Raw genomic sequence first — 22,815 nt, forward strand, 5'->3', positions numbered from 1 at the left:
ATCTGCATTGTGTGGACATTCTATACTGAGATATGGACACTTTTGTTCTGTATTTTTTCTCAAACCTAGAATGAGAAAACTCATTTTTTGTCCTCTTTCCACCTCAACAATGTGAGCCACTCTGTTGTGCCCCAGAGCTCTGTAATTAGAAAGGCCCCTTGTTGTTTGGCATGTCCGATGAGTTAATGGCAGAGAAGGTCAGTCTGTGACACTAAAATGCTGATCTGCAGGGAAATGGTGAGAACTCAGCTGACTTACATGTAAACAAAGTCAGAACAAAGTAAAGCCCCTCCGTAACCCTGAGTAGAATAGAAACCAGAAGAATATTTCAGCCTCACTTAATTTTGATGCGGGGGCTATTTTATTTCTTCATTATAAATACCTCTCCACACTCTTTTTAGCTTCCTGAAGTTTGGATGCTCATAGATGGATGTATGACAGCAAGGGGGCGGGGGAAACTGCTGAATTTGGAACCACAGCGTTGTTGGAATTATTGGGAGAATGTAGTCCCTGGGACATATGCTGAGACAGTAAGGGCTGATCCATTTCCAGATGGAGCTCTCACATCAAAACCACAGAAGGACTGTGATTTTGATTTCACAACTAACAAAGCCTCATTTCACATCCAGCTGCCCAAGGAACTGTTCCAAAACAGATTTACAAGAGGGCCAACAAAGACCGCGAAATAAAATGTTTCTAGGCAAAGACCATGTAAGAAAATACATAAAAATTCCTCATACTAAAGACTACTCTCATTGTTAATAAGTCAAATGACTCAATAACACTCGAGTGATGCTTCCATTGCTTGTTGAAGATATATACTGAGAAACACAAGGATGGTTCTACTTTAGAGACAGGTAATAGTAAGGTGCCAAGAAAAGATGTAGCTTCCCTGAAAGTTCTCTGAAATTCTGGGCATGATGGAGCTTCAGAAAAATAGTGATAACATAAGTAATATTGACCCCATACTTCCCTATAATATTAAAAGTATTCCCCTGGGGTTGGAAGACACTAAAAAGTGGTGAGTATGAAGGTTATAAAGTTTACCCAAAGCCAACTGCATGGTTCAAAAATCCCTAAACTGTAAGGTATCAGTAAGGTCGAGAGAGCCCGATGCTCATGAAATCATGAATTGTCCAAGGCCAAGTCCGGGACAAAATTCGGTCACATGGAATGATATTAATATTTGCTCACAGTAGACTCTTGGTTCTCAAAATATTGTGAAAGCAAATATGTCAGTGGCACTAGAGGCAATTCTCTGATCACTGACAATATTCATCTTAGTAAAGGTATGATGGAACTTGAAATTAATTTGTTAATTCCATATCTGAAACAAAGGTGAGTTGAATGTGAGTCCCAGCTGCTGTGAGCTGGGATATAAAGCTGCATGATGGGTCATTTGATGCCTAATGTACATCATAATCATGACTCACTAGCACAGTGAAGGCACTGGTTCTCAACCCTGCTGGCACATGCTGGGGAACTTCAAAAAGTACCGAATCCTCCCTCATCCCCGGTTCTTATTTAATAGGTCTGGAGTGTGCCTTGGACATCGGCATTAAAGCTCCCCCAGGTGATTCCAATGAACTGTTGAGGCTATAAACCACTAACCCATTGGTGTAGGTCATTATTTCTCATCTTTGGCTACTCATTAAAATTACTTGAGAAACTTTTTAAAAAAGCACAGTGCACCCTGGGCCCCATCCCAGACCAATTAAATTAGAAGAGGGGCACTTCTGAATATAGATATTTCTTAAAGGTTGCCTAAGTCTTTCTATTGTGCAACCAGGATTGAGAATTACGGGTAGAGGGTTAAAGCAGGTTAAATGCACCTTAGTAGTTTTCTAATTTAAAAACCATATAGTTAATTCTGACCTGTAAAAACAGTCTTTCTTCCTTTTCAGAAATCTAATATATATCATATATATGTATATATAAAGATAAACCTATCTTAACTATGGATTAGAACATAGAGGATATAAAAGAAAAATGCACGGTCTTGCCTTCAGAAGTGATAAAGAGGTTGCATTAAACTTGAATGTTTCCATCAGAATTCCAACACCAGAAAAATACTGGCAGAAAAGACAATGGAGGTTTTTTTTTCTAATTTGTAAAACTGGGAAAGATGATTTTCATCTCAGGTTCTGTGAGTAGAAAATCCCTTCTCCAGGAGACACTGTCATTCAGCTCTTCAGATCCTATTGTACTAGAGAAATGCTGATGTGCTAGATAGTTTTTTCCTTTCCAAAGGAGTTGGTTATGAAACATCTAAAATGAAGCATGAAACAAAAGAGAGAGTTAATTTATAATTGCTCTGTTGAAGCATTTTGTGCAAATCTTGGCAGATTGGTGACTCCATTTGCAAATCTCAAAATTTGAAAGTCAGCAATTCTTATGTGCATGGAGTCATTATGCTCAAGGATTGTGTCACTGTATTTGCAAATTCCAAGTAGGTTTTGAATAAATGAAAGAATGAATAAAAGATCTTTTATTTATAGTGTATGGACCAAACACATCATTAGGTGCTTTTGCAATCTTTTCTCCATATGATATAATACTGATAACATTTCTGTGATTCAGAAATTTATTACACATGCTTTAAAAATGAGAAAACAGAAGCTCATAGAAGTCGCGGAACTTTCTCAAAATTATACAACTGTAAGGTATCACAGATTGGTTTGATCTCAAGTCATTCACTCCTTGAAGGGCCAGTTTTCATCAATATCTCTAAAAAAAAAAGCTTTCCTTCAGCCAGAAATAAAGTCCTTATTGACACTCTCTCTCTACATATGCAACAGTTGGGAATGGCTTTCTATACGTTTATTCAGTTGGTTGTTACTGCACAATATGTTGTTCATTAACACGAGCTCATGGGCCTGTGGCCTTCTGCTGGTGCTGATCCTTTCACTATTCCAGGTTCTGTTGGATCTTCCTAAAATGTGTCACTTAAAATCTTCGTCTTAGTAGGCACAGGATGGGAAATAAGACAGATTTCCACTTTGGTGATTTAGTGCTTTCCAGGACCCATTATCATTGGGAAAATCAGGTGCCATTGTTAAACACTATATTACAGAAAAAGGTCAACTTTTAAAAATCATTTACTAGTTCCTCCCAAGAGCAGTGCTCAGAAATAAGCTAACAAGGCATCAAATAAGTGAATAGTATTGCATTGAGGGTCAAAGCCAAGTGTTTAGTTCTATATCCTCAGTACATAGCAACATGCCTTCCATGCAGCAGGCAGTTGGCAAATGTTTGTGGCAATGATAGTGATAGAGATTTGAAGGCTTATAATATTACCTGCCTATACAACCTCTGTTTCTTTTATTCTGTTTTTTATTTTAATCTCTAGATATATGCATGTGCACAGAGATGTGACATTATGGAGGAGAAGAAAAAATTCTGTTGATAACTGTTACCTTGGAAAGAAAACCTCACTGTTCATGATGGGGCTTATATTCAATGACTTTAAAAGGAATCTTTGAGTAAAGGATAAATGTGATCACCTGAGAATAGCCGTGCATTTCTGGAAAATGTCTCTTCTGATCTCTATGCATTCCCACCATATTAGTTTCCTGTTGCTTCTATACCAAATTACCACAAGCAGTGGTGTCAACAACACACATTTATTATCCTACAGTCTGTGGGTCAGAAGTCCAACATAGGTCTTACTGGACTAAATTCAAGGTGTTGGCAAAACTGTATTTTTTTCTGGAGGCTCCAGAGCAAAATCTGTTTCCTTGCATTTTCCAGCTTCTATAGAATATCTGCATGCTTTGGCTAGTGGCCCCTTCCTGTATCCTCACAGACAGCAACATCACATCTCCCTGACCCTTCTTCCACCATTGTCACATTTCTCTCTGACCACAGCCAAGAGAGGTGGAGGTGGATATTAGGTTGGACATACCTAGATAATTCACGATAATTTCTCCCTCTCAGGGTCCTTAATTAATCACAACCTCAAAGTCCCTTTTGCCATGTGGGTAACATATCCACAGTTCCAAAATGTGGTCAGGTATGTGTGTGGGGGGGAGGGGAGCATTATTCTGCCTACCACACCCACTCCTTCTTCTGTGCTCTCTAGCCCTCTCTCTCTTTAAAAATCTTTTAAAATTTGCTGTGATGCTATGAGGAAAACTAGACATTTGCTGCAGCCAAAAGTGTCATTATTGGTAAAATGAATTCTGAGACTCCTAAGTATCTCTTAGTTATCTAGATTTGGGGACTATGGGAAGTTTGAAGAGTGAGTCCCAAAGATAGATAAATAAATAAATAGCGAAAATGAAAGGAAAAATATGATAAATGTTATAAGGGTGATGGTGCAAAGTGCAATGAAAGTATTTCACCAAGGCACTGAGGATAGCTTTCATTTAGTACGTTATTATTCATTTAGTATTTCTTTTAGTATTCATTTCAGTAGTATTTGCTTGATCATAGGTTATGGCATATTTTAAAGATTTGGCAAAAATAACAATAAAGGAGATGGAAATAGTCATAGGCAGAGGCTAGAGGAGACAGATATAGATGGCTGATTAATGAGATTTCCTAGTGTTCTCATTGCCCATATGCTAGAGTGACTCATGATTAGTGAAGCTCAGGAGAGAAAACTTCAGATCACAGTAATCTTTCTGAGCTTAGTGGATTTCCTAAAATAAGATCATTTTGCATAGGTAAAGTATATGTAGTAGGTGGATTGTAAAAATGGCTCTAAATTTCCACTGCTTTTTGTATCCAAACCCTTTGCAATATGACTTGCATTTCCTCCTATCAAGAGGTAGGGTCTGTTTCTCTAACCCTTGAATATGGGCTGACCCTATGACTTGTGTTGGCCAAAAGAGTGCAGCAGAAGTTTGTGCCAGTCCAAGAAGCCTTAAATAATTCCATTTGCTCTCTTGGAAAACTGCCACCACCATGAGACCAAATGTAGACCACATGGAATAAAGCTGAACCAATTTAGTTGTCCCAACTGAGGCCCAAGATGGGTGAAAGAATTCAGCTAAGAGCGGCAAAGAAGACTGCCAGACCTGCAGCTGAACACAGTTCAGTAAGTGAGCCACAGCAAGCCCACGCAGATCAACAGAACTGACTGATCAGTCCGTAGACTCATGAGGAAAAAAAAGGTGGTTACTTAAAGGCACAAAACTTTTGGGGTGGTTTGTTACATAGTGGTAAGTAACTAATGCAACATATATAATAGTCAGTGTTTTTTCCTGAACAAATGGTATGAATTTTAGAGAATAACCTCTGCTTCTCTAAGTGCAAATAGGTGTGAGACTGAAAAACCATACAGTCGACTGACTTATTTTCCATTCAACAAAGATGGAGTAAACTTTGGGGTAAGAAGTGTTTTCTGCCATGCAAAGGTAAACTTTTCCCTCTTAAAACCAAAGAAATTTTAGAGAGATCACTACCCACTAAGTCTCTTTGGAAAGAGATGTCAGACTTTCTGCCTCCAGCCGTTATGGATTAACAGATTTATCCTCACATCATAAAAGTCTAGAAAAGGGGAACAAAACTAGAAAAATGAACAAGATATATGAAGCAACTGTTTCAGACATTAGACAAAAAATGAAGCAGGATGGTGATCCTGAGAGAAGAAAACAAGCAAGGTGAGCACTATGATCATCCCAGAAAACATAGCAGAAAGCTTGAAGTCACTTTCCAGACCATAATACAGGAAGGTCTACTCTAGATCTAGAGTAAAGATAACTCTAAGCCTATCATAACAGCATTTAAAAACAAGTTTTGAAAGTATCAAGCTGAACTGCAGGTTACTTCTTGCCATAACTAAGTCCAAATTCTTTAAGAAAAAACAGCAAAATTAGCATTCAACAATGGGAAATTCACCATGTTCAGCATCTAATAAAAACTATTACAAATGTGAGGAAGTAGGAAAATGAGACTAGTGACAGAGAAAAACCAATAAATAGAAATACAAATCACAGAGATTATGGAATTAGTAGACGAAGGATTTTAAATAGCCTTTAATGATATGCTTATGCTCTTTCAATTTAAAGAAAAAACATGAGCAAAACAAGTGATAGAAAAGCACAAACTCTGGTCATGAAAAAATACAATATATACATTTAAAAATATCATTCAGTTGTATTAAAAGTAGATTAGACACTGAAGAAGAAAAAATTAGTGAACTTGAAAATCTAGCGTCAGACACTATCCAAACTGACATGTAGGAAAAAAACCACTAAAATAATAAAAAATAAAAGAACTTCAAGTGATCTATAATTGAGCCTAATTGGAAACCACAAAGGAGAGAAGAAGGAAAAATGAGTATACTGTTCTAAGTTTCTTGCATTATTCCTGAGGTGGCACATTATTTGAAAGTTAGCCGTCTTTGAGAAAGAGAAATATTGTATGATATCGCTTATATGCAGAATCTAAAAAGAAATGATACAAATTAACATAATTACAAAACAGAAACAGACTCACAGACTTAGAGAGTGAACTTCTGGTTACCGGGGTGGAAGGGTGGAGGGAAGGGATAGTTAAGGAGTTTGGGGTTGACATGTACACACTGCTGTATTTAAAAAGGATAACCAATAAGGACCTACTGTATAGCACAGGGAACTCTGCTTAATGTTATGTGGCAGCCTGGATGGGAGGGGAGTATGGGGGAGAATGAATACATGTATATGTATGGCTGAGTTGCTTTGCTGTGCATCTGAAACTATCACAACGTTGTTAATCGGCTATACTCCAATATAAAATAAAAAGTTAAAAAAAAAAGAAAGTAGGCTGTCATAAGTTAAAGATGCAAATGACAAAAAAATTGAAAAAATAAAATGTTATTAGTGTAGATTAAGTGGAATGGAAAAAACATTCAAGTAATCCAACGGAAATCAGGAAAAGGAGTAAAAAGAAACAAAGAACGAATGAAACAAAAAGAAAAAAATAGGATGGTTGATATAATCCCAATATTGTAGATAATTGCACTGAATGTAAACAGTCTAAACATTCTAATTAAAAAGCATGGACTGTCAGGCTGGATTAAAAAGCAAGATATGGCTATATGCTGTCTATAAGAAAAAACACTTCAAATATAAAGATATAGATAGATTAAAAGTAAAAGATAGAAAACAATATAATATGCAAATACTAATCAAGAGAAAACTGGAATGGCTATACCAACAGTGACCAAAGTACACATCAGGAAAAGAAATATTAGCAGGAATAAAAGGGAGCATTTCATCTAGGAATCAGTTCATCAAAATAATATAAAAACTTTAAATGTTCATGCATTTAAGAGCTTAAAAAAATACCTGAAGAAAAATCTGACCAAACTGAAATTAGCAATAGACAAACTATTATAGCTGGATATTTCAACACTCCTTTCTCAGTAGTTAATTTTTTAAAAGTAGTCATAAAATCAATAGAATATGGAAGACTTGTAAAACATAATCATTAAATTAACTGAATCAGCATTGCTGATGGGAATGTAAAACTTTCCAACCATTTTGTTAAACAATTTGGAAGTTTCTTACCAAGTTAAACCTATACTGAATATTTAACCCTCAGTTCCACTGGTAGGTATTTACCCAAGAGAAATGGAGAGAAACATATCCTTCCGAAGATGAGTACCTGAATGTTCTTAGAAGCTTTTTCACTATAACCCCAAACTGGAAGCAAGTCAATCACTAGGTGAATGGATGAACAATTTGGGGTGAATTTCTACAATAGAAAACTACTCAGAGATAAAAAGCAAGATCCATGCAACAGGATGGTTTAATTTCAAAAACTTCATGCTACACAAAAGAAGCTGGATCCGAAGGAGCGCACATGGTATGCTTCCAGTTATGTGAAATTCCAGAAAATGCAAATGACAGAATGCAGATACGTTTTTTCCTTGATAGTAAAGAAAGATGAGGCGCCGTAGTGCAAAGGGATATAAGGAAACCTTTTGGTTTTATGGAAATGTTCTATACCTTGATTGTGGAGGTCTTTACACAGATATATACAATTGTCAAATCTCATTGAACTATATACTTTAAATAGGTGTGGCTTACTGCATGGGGATCATACTTTAATATAACTGATTTTAAAAAATGATGTCAGTTTCTCATCCCATTCCCATTTAGATGAATATAACAGATACTCAGTGTATTAATTAGGAAATAATCTTTAAGGAAGAGCATTCTGTGGAATTCATGTCTGGCTAGGTGAATTGATGTCCTGAAATTTTTAATTAAAATTGGCACTGCCCTCCTCTTTTCTGAAGTGGGGATGTGAACACAAATGAGTTTCAAATAGAAAGGAAATCCACAGTCATTATAGATCCCTTTCTTGATTAAGAAGATAATGCAACAAGGGACACAGATGAAGCACCCAAATGCAAACTGACTTCTGTTATTCCTGAATGTTTGATGAATGAAGCATTGTGGTTAGCTGGATATCCTTAGCTAAACAGATAGCTAAGCTCTAACTCAGTGCTTTACAACTCTTCTTGTCCATATTGAACAGGAAGAACAAAGAGAGGAAACTATGGGTAATTAATCTAAGTGATGCTTTTAACTGGGTTCCAAAGTAGCAGAGAAGAATATTTTAGCAAAGGGGAGATAATAAATCTAGTTTCAGACATAATGAGTTTGAGATGCCTGTAAAATCTTTAGTTGGAGATATCCAATTAGCAGATGGTAATACAAGCTCGGAGCTTTAATGAAAGTCGTAGGTACTGCTGGGGATATAGATGTGTACAGGGAGATTGGGAGAAGAGCAGAAGAGAGAAGGGCAGGTAAGAGCAGGGAGAGGAGAGAAGAGATGAAGAAAGGAATGGCTAATGTCTATTGTGGACTTGTCTTTCAAGAAGTTACATAGTTAAAGGGAAGAGAAAGAAAGACTTGAGGAGAGCTAGCTAGGAATGAAATATACCAGAATATATTTCTCTGTTTCTCTACATCAATTGGATGGCCAACAATTAAATCCTCTTCTGACACTAGCTGGAGTTAACATCAGCCTCCACAAGTTTAAAGATCAGTCCCACAAGACTGCCCTAGCTAAATGCACTTCTGTTCAACTTGGCTACAAATTCAAGTGTTCCCCATGGTACCCCCTACCCCTTCAGATTTGATAATTCACTAGAATGCCTCATAGAATGCAGGAAAACATTTAAGTTTACCAGGTTATTACAAAGGATTCAACTCAGGAACGGCCAAATGGAAGAGATGCATAGGGCACGGTATGGTGCGATTGGGGGTGGAGCTTCCATGCCCTCTCTGGGCACACCACCCTCCCACTTCTACATGTTCACCAATCCAGAAGCTCTGAGTCCCATTGTTCAGGAGATTTTATAACCCAATCTCTAGCCCCACTCCCCTTTGCTCCCCTCCCCAGAGTTTAAGGTGGGGTGGGGCTGAGAGTTCCCACCCTCTAATCACATGTTTGGTTTTTCTGGTGATCACCCCATCCTGAGACTCTCTAGGAAACCCACCCTGAATCACCACACTAGCAAAGACTCAGGTGTGTTCTAGAGGGCCTCGTTATGAATAACAAAAGACACTCCTATTACTCAGGGAATTCCAAGTGTTTGGGGTGCTCTATGCTAGGAACATGGGTCAAAGTCCAAATATATACTTTTATTGTACCACAGTATCTATTAGCTGAAGAATAGGAACCAGCAAAGAGAAAGAGGTATATGATAGAATAGGAGAAATTAGAATTGTGTGGTCTCCATGGAGATAGAAATGTGATAAAGAGCATGACCCAAGTGGCAATGTTGATTTTGAAAAGAGGAAAGAGAGATACAGATTTGAAGAACACAGAAGACATCTGGTTGGATTCAGATTATCCACCTATCTATCTATCTATACATGCACACATACACACACATCACTTACACTTGAAGTTTGATGACAAAGATATTGAAGGAGGGGCTTGAGAGAACAGGAAGACTGAAGTCAGGTCAGAGGCTTGCTGTGCAGCTTTAGCTGTCCTATGACACTGAAAGCCGTAAATTTGTAGGGTCCTCATTTTATAACATTCTACAAATTCCCCCAGCAACATTGATGACCCAGAAGCAAGAAGAGGGACGTTGAATGTTCGACTACTGGTTTATTGGGAATTTTATTTTGGATTCACTGTCATACCAATGTAAGGAGAAATTTTCATATGACGTTTTATGTTTGAAACTCGTCAGGTATTTATTGATTAGGATTCTGAAGATTGCAAAGCAAGGTTATAAATTCAGAAGACTTGGTAAGCACCTTTAGATTTAAAAGGAGGAGTATTAACTGATGGGGGCCTCTTCGGAGCTAGAGGAGGACAAAAGGCTATTGAGTTGGAAGAATACTTTTCAAGATAGATGCTCTGGCCAGAGGAAATTTAACTGGAGAAGGGCTTTAAGTATGTTTAAGGATGCAGGGCTTTGAAGAGCAGGTTCAGAATGAAGTTTATGTGAAAGAAGGGAATTGTGGATGATAATGGACTGTCAAAATCTTATAAAAGTTTCCTTTTTAGATTTCTATCCCCATTGCACATTTTCAGGGCTACCTCCTCTTTTCCTTCTCACTCAGCACACTGGGACAGTGAAAGAGGCAGAGATGGGAGTGTCGGGAGGGGTTGTCATAATTTCTTTTTTGACCCTAGAGCTCAAAATAAACAACTGGGACAGGATGGAGGAAAGGAAATGGGCTGGAGTGGGAGTGTAAAGGACCCGGCGAAGTGAGATGCTGGGGGTGAGTTCTCAGTCCTAAAAGAGATGAGTCAAAATGGTGATGGTGGCGATTTGTGGTCCAGGCATTCCGAAGTCAGAAATTGCCTTAGGCTGGTTGTGTATGTGTGTATCCCAGACTGACTATTCATTCTTTTTATTTACTCCCGTGGTAAAAATTTATTTAGAGCATTAAAATTTTAATGTCACTGTTTTCAGGACTTAGGTCGGTTAAGTGGTGTAGGGGTTCTGGTCACCACTAAGCTACATTTTTTCACTGATGTACTCTATGGTCACTTCCAGTTTTCCATATTTTGACCTGTCATTTGATAGGGAAAAAATGCTCGTGTGTGTGTGTGTGTGTGTGTGTGTGTGTGTGTGTGTGTGTGTGTGTGAGAGTGACTGCTGAATGAAGCTAATCTTGCGAGGCTGTGATCTGAATTCAGTTTGGTTGTCATTTGAATCGTGTTTTGTATGAGATGTACTTCTGAAGCGAACAGGGCCCTCGGGGTCATATTTTCTTAAAACATTCACTCCCATTACATGCTTTTGTGTCTGAAAATAAAAATACAGGTTATGTGTATGGGAATGAAAACAGTTATAGTGAAATGCATCTTATTCCTGAAGGACTTTTCACAGATATGAACTACTTATTTTGTACAATTCAAGTTGACTTTTTTCGACTCCATGAAACAGTAATAGAGTTTTATGCCTTTCTATAGCCATAATATAATGATGGCCTGAAATAGAACAGAAATTCCCATAAGGTGTTAAATGAATCAAAGCCACTTTCTGAATTGAGGTTCTTATTGTAATCTTTAAAATGTAAATATGAATGTGTAAATAAACAAGAGGCAGACTCTTTGGAGTATCCTCATTTATCCTGCTGCTGTCACAATTATAATCCTTAGCAGCTGATTAATGTGGAGGAAGACATATGTAAATTGAAAAAGTTGTCTTTTACCATACTGTATTAATGTCTCTCTACCTAGTAATTTGGTGAAATAATTTAGTGAAATGCATCCACAGTAAATAGGTTTCTATTCCAACCTAATGCTCTTTTCCATCTTAACTGAGCATAAAATTATATCTTCAAAGATCTGCGAGAAAGGAAGGCTTGATGCCTCTTGAACAGTTCAGTGTGACATATGGTTTTAAATGCAACAATTTTATCTGTAGCACACAGTATCTGTAAATTTGAGCTAATGTTCCTGTGAAAACAAGAAGGGATTTATGCCCAAAAACTAAAGGCAAAGAAGAAAAAATCTTCTTAGCTACCATATGTAGAACACTGAAAACTGTATATAAATAGAAAACAATATTGACATTTATGTATCTATAATTTTTTAGAAACATGTTTTTACATCTAGCTGTTTTATTCAAGCATTAATGGTAACAGGGATCTTAAATACAAATTCTTACAGGAGTCAGGCAGGTCATATATACTAGTAAAGCAGGCCTAGTGAGGATTAAGTGAATCTGAGAGGACTGCCCTGTCTAAAGCACAAAATCCAGTAGGCAGTTGCCTTGGACTACTGCTGGCTAAGGGTAGCTAGATCTCCCAAATTTTCAAGAAACGTCCCATAATTAAATTTTCTGTGAAATCTCACAATCATGTTGGCAACAGGGTTTTTGTAAAAAAAAAAAAAAAGACGATTTGTTTTAAAATAGTTCTATAGGTCAGATTTGGTATGTGGAGCTGCTGATTTGTTACCCTGATATCTGATGCATGTAGTTAAAAGAATAAAAGTGTAGATGGTGGGAGAGCATAAAGTAAAGGAGGAAGGGAAGGAGGAAGGGGAAAGAAACGGGGGGAAAGTGGAGAGAGGAAAATAAAATTTCCAAAATATACTTAAAGATTTAATCTTATTCTCAATAAACAAGATTACCTAAATTACTAATTCAATACAAATGAAAATAAGGCTTATTAAAAGACATATACATCTGATTAGACTTTAGATCCTTTTCTTTCTGATGAAATGTATACCTGGTAAAGACTGACAGCCTTGGGAAGACTGGAATTGATTTTGTGTATTGTGTGTGATAGGGATCAAGATTTATTTCTTTCAATGTGGATGTAATATTGACTTAGAACCATGTGTTGAAAAGATCATCCTTTCCACAATGCTCAATCAACCATGTCACCTTTATTGTAAATCAAGTAGATATATAGATTTTTCTGTCTATCATCTATCTATTTCTAGACTCCATATTATATTTCATTGTTTGTTGGAGTATTGTGACAGTACCACAGTGTCATAATTACTGTAGTTTTATAATAAACTTGGTGCTGTAAGTCTTTTTACTTTGGTAGGGTTTTTTTACTAAAATGTCTTGGCTATAATTGGCCTTGTATATTAACATATAAGTTTTAAATTGTCTTGTTAATTTCCAAGGTTCGGCTTCCTTAAGCCTGTTTCACTGTGGCCCTCTGCAGGCATTAGACTCCCCTGGAGTGCTCTAAAATGCAGACTCCCAGACCATGATGCAGGGCTGCTGAATCAGAATCACCTCAGCTAGGGTCCTAGAATCTTCATTTTATATAAATACCATTAGATGATTATGCACAGTGAAGTTTAAAAACCAGGACTCACATTTGGATTTGATTCTAGCTGTTTCCTGTTGCTTACACATCCTGATTCAGGGATACCTCTTCTATACAAGGCTGATACCATTTCTTATCTGGCAGAGCAGTTACTAATATCAGGTACTGTGAAGCAGGGAAGTGGTAGAAGAATTATTTTGTAAATAAAGATACAAGACACACTTGTATTCTCCACAGTAGTCTTCTCTATCTGCACCCCCCACCCTTTTATTCTATACAGCTTCAACTTCAGTCCTTCTGGGTTTTGTTGAAATACTCTACATTTATTCTTGGACACTTAAAGTTTCTTCTCTTTACACCATTAAGCATTTTATTGATTAATTTTCACCTTTGTACTTTCTCCAAATCTGTTTTTTCTGTAACTTTCTCATCTTCAGGGTATTTCAGGTCTAAATGTTGACCAAATAATTCACTACACTATAATTTATAAAATATTCCCTCTTGGGTCAGGGAAGTAAGAGGTTTTATTGCAGCTCAGTTCCAAAAGTGGTAGACAGAGCCTGGATGTTTAAACAGGGCCTGAAGCAAGGTTTTGCCAACCTTTCGGAGGCTGCATAACAAATATTCTTTATTTGCTTCTTCAGGTGTTGGAGTTAGCTATAGCTTCCCGAAGGTCATCTCTTAGCCTTCACTCCCTGCTACCCACACCAACATTTATGAGTCCCCTGTGAAAATGAAAATCAGCCTAGGAGGCATCATACTAAGCTATAATCAGCTAATACCTCACTTTTCAATTAACACTCTAGCAGGGATTATTTGAAAGTCAGCTGAGAACAGGAACAAGGGGGCAGGTTGGCACTTGTAAAACCTGGTTAGAATAAAATGAGAGAAGCATAAAGAAGAAAGGAAGGAAATCTTTATAATTTTGCTTAAAGCTAGTGAGTGGCCGTGGCACTTCAGATTATTTGGGCTATACCTTAATTTGCCAACCGAGGGTTTAAGGTACCCTGTGTTGAAAATTTGATTTTTAAAAGGAATCGGGGTTTTCCCTAAGACACCCTTGTCCTAGGGGACAAGGAAAGCTACAGATCATTTACTTTCTCACCTCTTGTTACATAATGTTATTATGCCCCTACCAGTGTATGATCACATTATACAGAAAGAGGAAAAATATCTTATAATTTTCATGTTATCTTTTATTTGCCCTGTGCTTATTGCCAATAAATCTCAGAGTAAGGGGTGCTTAGGCCAACAATATTTGTGTGGGGATTGGTATTATAGTGGACTGCCAGGAAGGAAAACATTGGGCAAATTACACTCCATTTTAAGCCTGACTCTTAATACAAAAATATTGAATTTTTTTGTATTTGCATCTCCTCTCCAAAAAAAACAGTGAGTTTGTTGCCCTAATTTATTTTTTTAAAAAATTAATTAATTTATTTTTGGCTATGTTGGGTCTTCGTTGCTGCCCGCGGGCTTTCTCTAGTTGTGGCGAACGGGGGCTACTCTGTTGCGGTACGTGGGCTTCTCATTGCAGTGACTTCTCTTGTTGTGGAGCACAGGCTCTAGGCACGCGAGCTTCAGTAGCTGTGGTGTGCAGGCTCAGTAGTTGTGGTGCACGGGCTTAGTTGCTCTGCAGCATGTGAGATCTTCCCAGACCAGGGCTCAAACCTGTGTTCTCTGCATTGGCAGGTGGATTCTTAACCACTTATTGCCCTAATTTCAAAGTTACTCATGTGGTCATATTGTATAACCCATCCTTACAACTTCTGCCCCGAATAATTTTTTCAGTTTATTTACATTTTAATATAATATTTGGTACAAAATGATATATGACATATATGTATGTATGTAAATATCTATATGCAAGTTATAAAGTCTGATAACGTAATAAACAACTGTAAACCCGTTATACAATCCAAGTGTTCAACAGTGTTCCTCTGTTTATCTTCACCCACCCTCCACGGTTTTCCTTTTGTCTTACACAAGAGGTAACTAGTACCTTGAATTTTTTTTTTTTACATCTTTATTGGAGTATAATTGCTTTACAATTGTGTGTTAGTTTCTGCTTCATAACAAAGTGAATCAGTTATACATATACATATGTTCCCATATCTCTTCCCTACTGCGTCTCCCTCCCTCCCACCCTCCCTATCCCACCCCTCCAGGGGGTCACATAGCACCGAGCTGATCTCCCTGTGCTGTGCGGCTGCTTCCCACTATCTACCTTAGGTTTGGTAGTGTATATATGTCCATGCCACTCTCTCGCTTTGTCACAGCTCACCCTTCCCCCTCCCCATATCCTCAAGTCCATTCTCTAGTAGGTCTGTGTCTTTATTCCTGTCTTACCCCTAGTACCTTGAATTTTATATTATCATTGCCTAGCCTATATTTGTAGTTTAAGCATATGTTTATAGGTATCCCTAAATAACAGATTTTTTAGTTTTTCTTGTTTTTGAATATTACATTAAATATATCACATTGGATATCTTCTTATGAGATTTACTCTTTTTCCCTTTGCATCACATCACTAAAATCCACTCACGTCATTGTCTATAGCTGTAGTTCAGTCGTATGTATTTCACTGAATAACTATTTCATAGTTGATTTATTTATTCTCTTGTCAAAAGGGAAGTATTACTTCTAGTTTGTGGTAGTTGTTTTGAATATATTCTGTATTTCCTGGTGCACATATGTGCAGGAGTTTCTCTTGTCTATATACCTAGGACGGGGTTCCTTGATGGTGGACCTATTGTCATTTGGGGCCAGATAATTCTTTATTGTACAGAGCTGTCCTTTGCATTGTAGGATGTTTAGCAGCATCCCTGGCTTCTACCCACTAGATGCCAGTAGTGCCTTTCAGTTGAGACAACCGAAAATGTCTCCATACATTGCCAAATATTCTCCAAGGATCAAAATCACTGACCTAGAAATACAACTGTTGGGTGGAGATCGGGTGTGTGAATATTCATCATTACAAATTGCCAAATTGTTTTCCAAAGTAATTGTAACAATCTAGTGTCCCCTGACTTTCTTGTTGATTCACTTCCTCTCCAACACTTGGTGTTGTCAGATCTTCTGATTTGAGACAACTAAATAGGTGTAAAATTGTGCCTCATTATGGTTGTAATTTCTATTTCCTTGATTGTTAACTAGATTGAGAACCTTTTTACTTATATATTGTCCACACTTGTTTCTTTTTCTTAGTGGTCTTTGCCTAGCTTTCTGTTGGGTTTTCTATTTTATTGATTTGTAGATATTATTTATGTGTTCTGAATACTAATACTTTGTTTTTTAAGTGAGTTGTAAATATCTCTCCTAGTTTGCTATTTATTTTTTTTTCATTCTCTTTATGATGCCTTTTGATGAACAGAATTTCTTAATTTTAATATAATTGAACTTATTATTTTTTTCATTCATGGTTAGCCTTTTTTGCCCCAAGATTACAAGTAAATTTGTCCTTGTTTTCATCAAAGATTGGCACATAAATAGAATAGCTTCTGCCTGAATACCTTTCTCTTGGATTGTGCATTCTGGGGGAAACCAGTTACCATGTCTTGAGGACGCTTAGCTGGCCCAAGGGGAGGCTCACATGGAGGAGAACTGAGGCCTCCAACAAGCAACACCAACACCAACATGCCGGCCAAGTCAGTGAGTCCCTTTGGAAGTGGATCCTCGGCCCCAGTCAAGCTTTCAGATGACCACAACATTTTTATTTATTTATTTATTTATTTATTTATTTTTTGCGATACGCGGGCCTCTCACTGTTGTGGGCTCTCCCGTTGCGGAGCACAGGCTCCAGACGCGCAGGCTCAGCGGCCATGGCTCACGGGCCCAGCCGCTCCGCGGCATGTGGGATCTTCCCGGACCGGGGCACGAACCCGTGTCCCCTGCATCGGCAGGCGGACTCTCAACCACTGCGCCACCAGGGAAGCCCTGACCACAACTTTCTGAGAGACCCTGAGCCAGGACCCAAATTCCAGATCCTCAAGTTCCTGAACCTCAGAAACTGAGCAATATAATAAATATTTATTGTCATTTAAAGCTAAGTTTTAAGATAATTTGTTACACAGTAACAGGTAACTAATACAGCTCGCCTCTTTGTTTGCTAATCTCTGATTATGAACACATTACTTGATTTCTTTGGTGAGATTTTATAGGTTCAAAATTGAGAAGACTTTCTTTCAGAGTGGGTGTGCTTTCTGCCTGTGGCTTTGGTTGCCCATAGCTGGAAACTTCTGTTTACCTTGAAAGCCTTCAGCCAGTTCACAAATCTTAGACTTAACTTTCCTACTTTGCTTTTGCCCAAGACTCAGTCCCCAGCAGCAGTGCTATGATCCTGATCCATCCTCAGGTCATGCCTGTTCCTTGTGACCCCTGATTACTGTCCCCAGTTATCCACTCTAATTTACATGGCAGGGGTTAAGGAAGGAAGCTGAAAATCTCCACCAACTCAAATGCAAACAGCAGTGTTTTGAAGACTGTGTCCTGGGTAAACTATAGTAGAAGGAGGCCTTCAGAACACCTGGTCAGCCATAGTGCTAGAAGCAAATAGCCAAAAAGATTGTGCAAAGGCTTTCTCACCTAGAATAAATACATAAATATAAATATATATTTTTTAAAAATAAATATTTATTTAAAAATAAATAAATAAATATATAAATATAAATAGGATTGGAGCAGACTGCTTCTTTCCACTACAGAGGTGTTCAGTATCATTTCATCAAGGGCTATGTGGCTCCATAGGATTAAGTTGAGACTCCTTTTAAGCAACCGTTGACCTGTTGATAGAAATAAACTGGTTGAGTTTGGATATGCCATCAAACATGGGGGTCCTTAAGTTAGACATAGTTCTTCAGCCTTCCCAAATGACATATGATAAATTATTTAACTTTCTAAGTGCCAGAAATTCAGGGCCCTTAAGCAATGTTAGTTTTACCAAGACAAGATTTCTAGAAACTACTGTCCTGGGAATCTGATGATGGGTGGGGATTACCTCTGGCAATGATTCTCTCGCCTCTCTGGGCCTCAGTTTCTAAGTCTATAAAATGTGGAGATGCTTTAAGATGACTGTTAAGATCTTTTCCAGCTCCCATATTTTTGAAAATATCTATGGATAATGTATTTTGGCAGAAGAAAATGGTATATAAAATAGACTCCTCTTGGCCACCAAACGGCTGAGAAGACCAAGAAATAATGAGATTTATTTTCTAATTCCCAGTTACCAAGTTCACATTTCACATTGAATTACTCTCAGCCCTTGAAGACTCTTTCGCTACCAGTAAAAAGGCCTCAGATATGGTAGTAGTTTTGAAATATGTACTTAGTTATTAGTACGCACATTAGCAGGAAGAAGTTTAAACCTGTCAGAGACAACAGGAATGAGAAATTTTGAGATGAGACAGGGAGAAGAAAGGTGGCATTAAGAGAAGTGAGAGGACAGCAAGTTACACTTTGCTAAATCACAGTCTCGTTCAGGGGCCAACTCTGGCTTCAGAAAGGGCTTTTTGCCAATTAAAATATTGGCTCTGTATGTATGCGTGTGTATATATACGTGTGTGTGTGTGTTTCGTGTATGTACGTATGTATTTATAAGTAGTAAGGATTAATAGACAGTTTTGAGGTGGCGTTGTCAGAGGCATTCTTCACTAAAATAATGATTTTCTTTCATCCTTTCTAGGCAGAGTGTTTGCTGCAAAATGAAGATGATGAAGCAACTGGAATTGGTATGTGCCAAGAGAGGCTTTGTCTTTACTTGCTTGGGTACGTCATTCTGTAGCTGGCAGCCCCCGACCATCCTCCTAGCTGTTGCCCCTGAACTGTGAGCCTTTTGCTTTGAGTGCGTTCCTCCAGGTACCTCGCAGGCCTGCTGAAGGGGTCGGTGGCAAACTGGAAGATAACCACGCAGCACTCATGCGCGTGGTCCCCTTTGGCATGTCAGTCATATGCTGAATGCATTCATGATGACTGGTTCAATTAAATACGCCTTCATTTATCTAATACAACCCACAAAGGCCCTTAATTTTGCCACTTCCCACATCAAAACCAGGAAGCTGAAGAAGGAAGATTGTAAAGAAGGTTTCACATTAAGGATTCTGGTGACAACAACCTGGTGATTTTTCAGTCAATCAGGATTTTTTTTTCCTTGGGAGGAAATAGAAAATAGCTGGGTAATTATTTAGTTGAGCTTAAAATGTTTCTTCTGCATGAGTTCCAGAGAAAATGAAGATGCTCTTGTTATTAGCAAGGTAATGAAAGGAGGGCCTGAGGTTTCAGGTAGGTGGGGGAACTTGAGAGGTGGTGGAGGCCAGGGGGAGTTTTTCAATTGCGGTGTTAAGGGAAGGGGAAAATGAAGGAAAGAGAAGGTGAATAAGTGGTTTTTTAAAACAAGACTTACAGCGCTGTGTGGCAAGCAGGCTAAAATTTACTGAAGAAAATCAAGTTTAAAGTTGCCATTAGAAGTAGTGAATTGTAAATGTATCATAATTATGGCAAATCTGATTTGTTCTTCATGTGAAATATTACATAGCCTAACACCATAAAAATAGTCTTTGATCCAATGAAAGATATTCAAGGAACAGAGGAAAAGAAATCCAGTATACCATTAGACTTACATACATCTCATTAGGTATTTCCTTGATGACCAAAAACTGGATTCAGGTTTCTCCTTCTAGGCAAACCCTGGATTCACTGGGGAAGATGCTAGGATTCAGGTATTTGAGGATAGAGAATTTAAAGTTACATATTTGTTGAGATAGATTATCTATCTCTAACATAAAAAGGAGACATTTGTCATATTATGATGACATATATTTCCCCTGAGTCTCTTTTTTAATATTAATGTTAGTGCACAGAATTATGAAATGTTAACATTGAAACAAAGCAGCCCATCTGGTCTCACAGGTTGATTGACTTGCTCTATTTCTGTGTACCTGTCTATACTTAAACTCTTCTGAGTTCTCAGTTCATTTGTAAATTGATGAAGATTAGATTGGATGAAGTCTTAGGTTCTTCCTCAATCTACAATTCTGACTCTTATCTAACATATTTAATTGAGTTTAAGATGCACATTTTTTTCACATTTTAATATCTCTAATATTGAAGTGTATCTTACAGTAGAAATTTCCTAAACACTGTATCATAATCAGCAGGTTTTTCTTTTCTTTTTTGAAGGTATGTAAAATAATGGTGCTTATAACAATTAACGTCATGTTAGATTTGATGGAACGTGATGTATAATTGAGGTATAAACCCCGAACATTCCAAAGTCAGCTAATGTCATCATCCATCAGCCAGCCATTCCAAAATCCACTTAGTTCACATTATGGGGCATCTTTGAGAGGTGTATGGAATTTTGATTCCAGAAGAGAATTTAGCTGATGGGTGTTTCACAAAGAAAATCTTCTTTTCTTTTCTTTGGATATTTATTCTAGAATAATCCATTTCTCTTTATATGAAACTATCCTGTTCCTTGGTTTTGTTCAAAAGTCAAGCCCATTTAATTCCTGGCTATGCTGGTATAGGAATGTAAAATAGGTAATGAGACAGTTCTTTTCTATGGCTAAATTTACTTATTTTAACAGTTAATTAATTCAAAAATGATTTGTTGAATTTCCATGTATCATGCTATCTACTAATGATAAAAATAGTAAACAGGATTCAACCTCCAACCCTTCTCCCCTCCCCGGAGGTCATTCGGGGGTGGGACTGAAAGTTCCAACTCTTTATTTAATTCTGTGGTTGCTTGTGTCCAAAAGTCCCCTCATTAGCATAACAAAAGACACATTCCCAGCTCCCATCACTTAGGAAAGTCCAAGGTTTTTAGGAGCTAAAAATTGTCCAGGGATAATGGACAAAGACCAAATATTTATTTCTTATTATAAATCACAATATCACAATAATAAAAGTGCATTAGTAATCAAAATAGTTGAAAACATGTATAACTAGTTATTGAGCAGGGGTACACAGAGAAAATAATTTTATTTTTCTCTAATTTCTGTCTTTTAACATGGCTAGTCATATCTCTAATTTATTCCTATTATTTTTTGAGGTGATTCTTAGTTTCCTAGTCATTTTAGATTTTAAGAATATTTAGGTACATATTGCTCACTTTCAGAAAGTAAAAAATTCTCAACAAGTTTAAATAAAAATTCCAGTCCCTTATCTGATTTGATTTGAGAGTCTTTCTTTTCATGGTTTAGGCTAGACACATGGCTCTGGCCTGCAGTAGGGAACAAGCCATGAACTCAACTTTGGATTTCTTCCTTCCTCTTTCAAGCCTTTATTTAGCTGCTGTTTTTTGTAGTTCTATCTTGGCTGATAGGAAATGGCCAGTGTGTTCTCCATTATAGCAAGCTTCTAAATACTGCTTTCTCGTGTATAACATTTTTTTGAGTTCTTCAGCCAATATCTCCAAACACTGTTCACTGAGATTGTTCCAGATCATTGCTTCATGACATGGGTGATGTACTTTCCAGCTGACCAAGAGTGACGTCCTTTTAGCCTCTGTCCTGAGGGATCCATCCTGTTCGGATCCCCACTTCCCCAGAAGCATTTTTTAAAGTTTGAGTCCATCAAGACAGCTCAAGATCACTTAGTCTAAAAAGAAATTCATTCCTTGTTTTCGTGCCAGACTATGGGTACTCTACTCCCCAAGCCACTCTCTCTTCCTTGTCTTGCCATAAAAGGCAACTGCAGCCAGCCATTTATCTTCTGATTTTTCCAGATGGGCAGCAGGTTCCAATACTTATTTTTATGGACACTGTCAAACTTCAGGAACACACATAAATTCCTCCTAAATGGCAAGCGCTCCCAAGGCCTCCTTCATCAAAATTTGATGCACTGAGTAAGGCTAAGAATCTGCATCTTGAAAGTATCCGATTTGAGGGTGTGATCTGGTTTCTTTTGCAGACATTCAAAGCCTCAGGGAGCCCCTCTTACTTGGTTAGTGGGGAAGACCTTCCTTCCCTTCTTCATATGCATTTTTCCTGGTAACAGCACTTGTTATTAGGTGGATAATTCTCCTTCCACAACTTATCTCCCTCTCCAGGCACTCCTATCTTTTGCTTATATAGAGTGGATGGGGAAGGTGTGAAGGAAAAAAGTTCCCATCTGATCACTTCTTAGGAAACCTTTGAGGTTAACTTTTTGGCTGCTTTTTAGAACATAGAGAGACTTATTGACAGAGATATTCAGTGTGTTTAATGGCCATCATGGCAGACCATTGGAATGGATTCAGACCATGATGTTAAAACATCATTCTGGAAAGGCCTTGATGATCAGGATCCACTATCTATTTGCTGGATCATTAGAAAATCAGGGAGGTTCCAGGGAAGAGGCCAAGGTAGTGGAGTGGTAGAGCTAAGGGAAGTGTCTGTTTACCAACTGCCCAGAAGTATGTCTATATTTTAGCTACTAGGTGAATATCAGCCCTTCCTACGACATACTATCCTTGGGATTGAAGCTTGAGCTATAGTCTCCAAATAATAAGAAAAGTCTTATTTCACATCTCATTACATTTGAGTTATGATGGAGCCAACATCCAAAAACATTTTTTGATAAATGTAACTGAGTTAAGGAATGAGCCTTGGAAAGCAGAACCCATAGAGAAGCA

General features: G+C 37.7%; 1 protein-coding gene across 12 annotated transcripts in view; it reads left to right on the forward strand.

Annotated features, from left to right (window-relative positions):
* The window catches only part of RNF144B (ring finger protein 144B), an 850,456-nt gene that overhangs the window by 683,927 nt on the left and 143,714 nt on the right, over positions 1–22,815 (forward strand). For all 12 annotated transcript variants that reach the window (XR_013830101.1, XR_013830102.1, XR_013830103.1 and 9 more), the window contains one exon: positions 18,883–18,928. The gene's annotated coding sequence lies outside the window, so the exon portion shown is untranslated. The remainder of the gene's footprint in view (positions 1–18,882; positions 18,929–22,815) is intronic.

The sequence above is a fragment of the Stenella coeruleoalba genome, assembly GCF_951394435.1.
Source record: "Stenella coeruleoalba genome assembly, chromosome: 10".
Taxonomy (NCBI): Eukaryota; Metazoa; Chordata; class Mammalia; order Artiodactyla; family Delphinidae; genus Stenella; species Stenella coeruleoalba.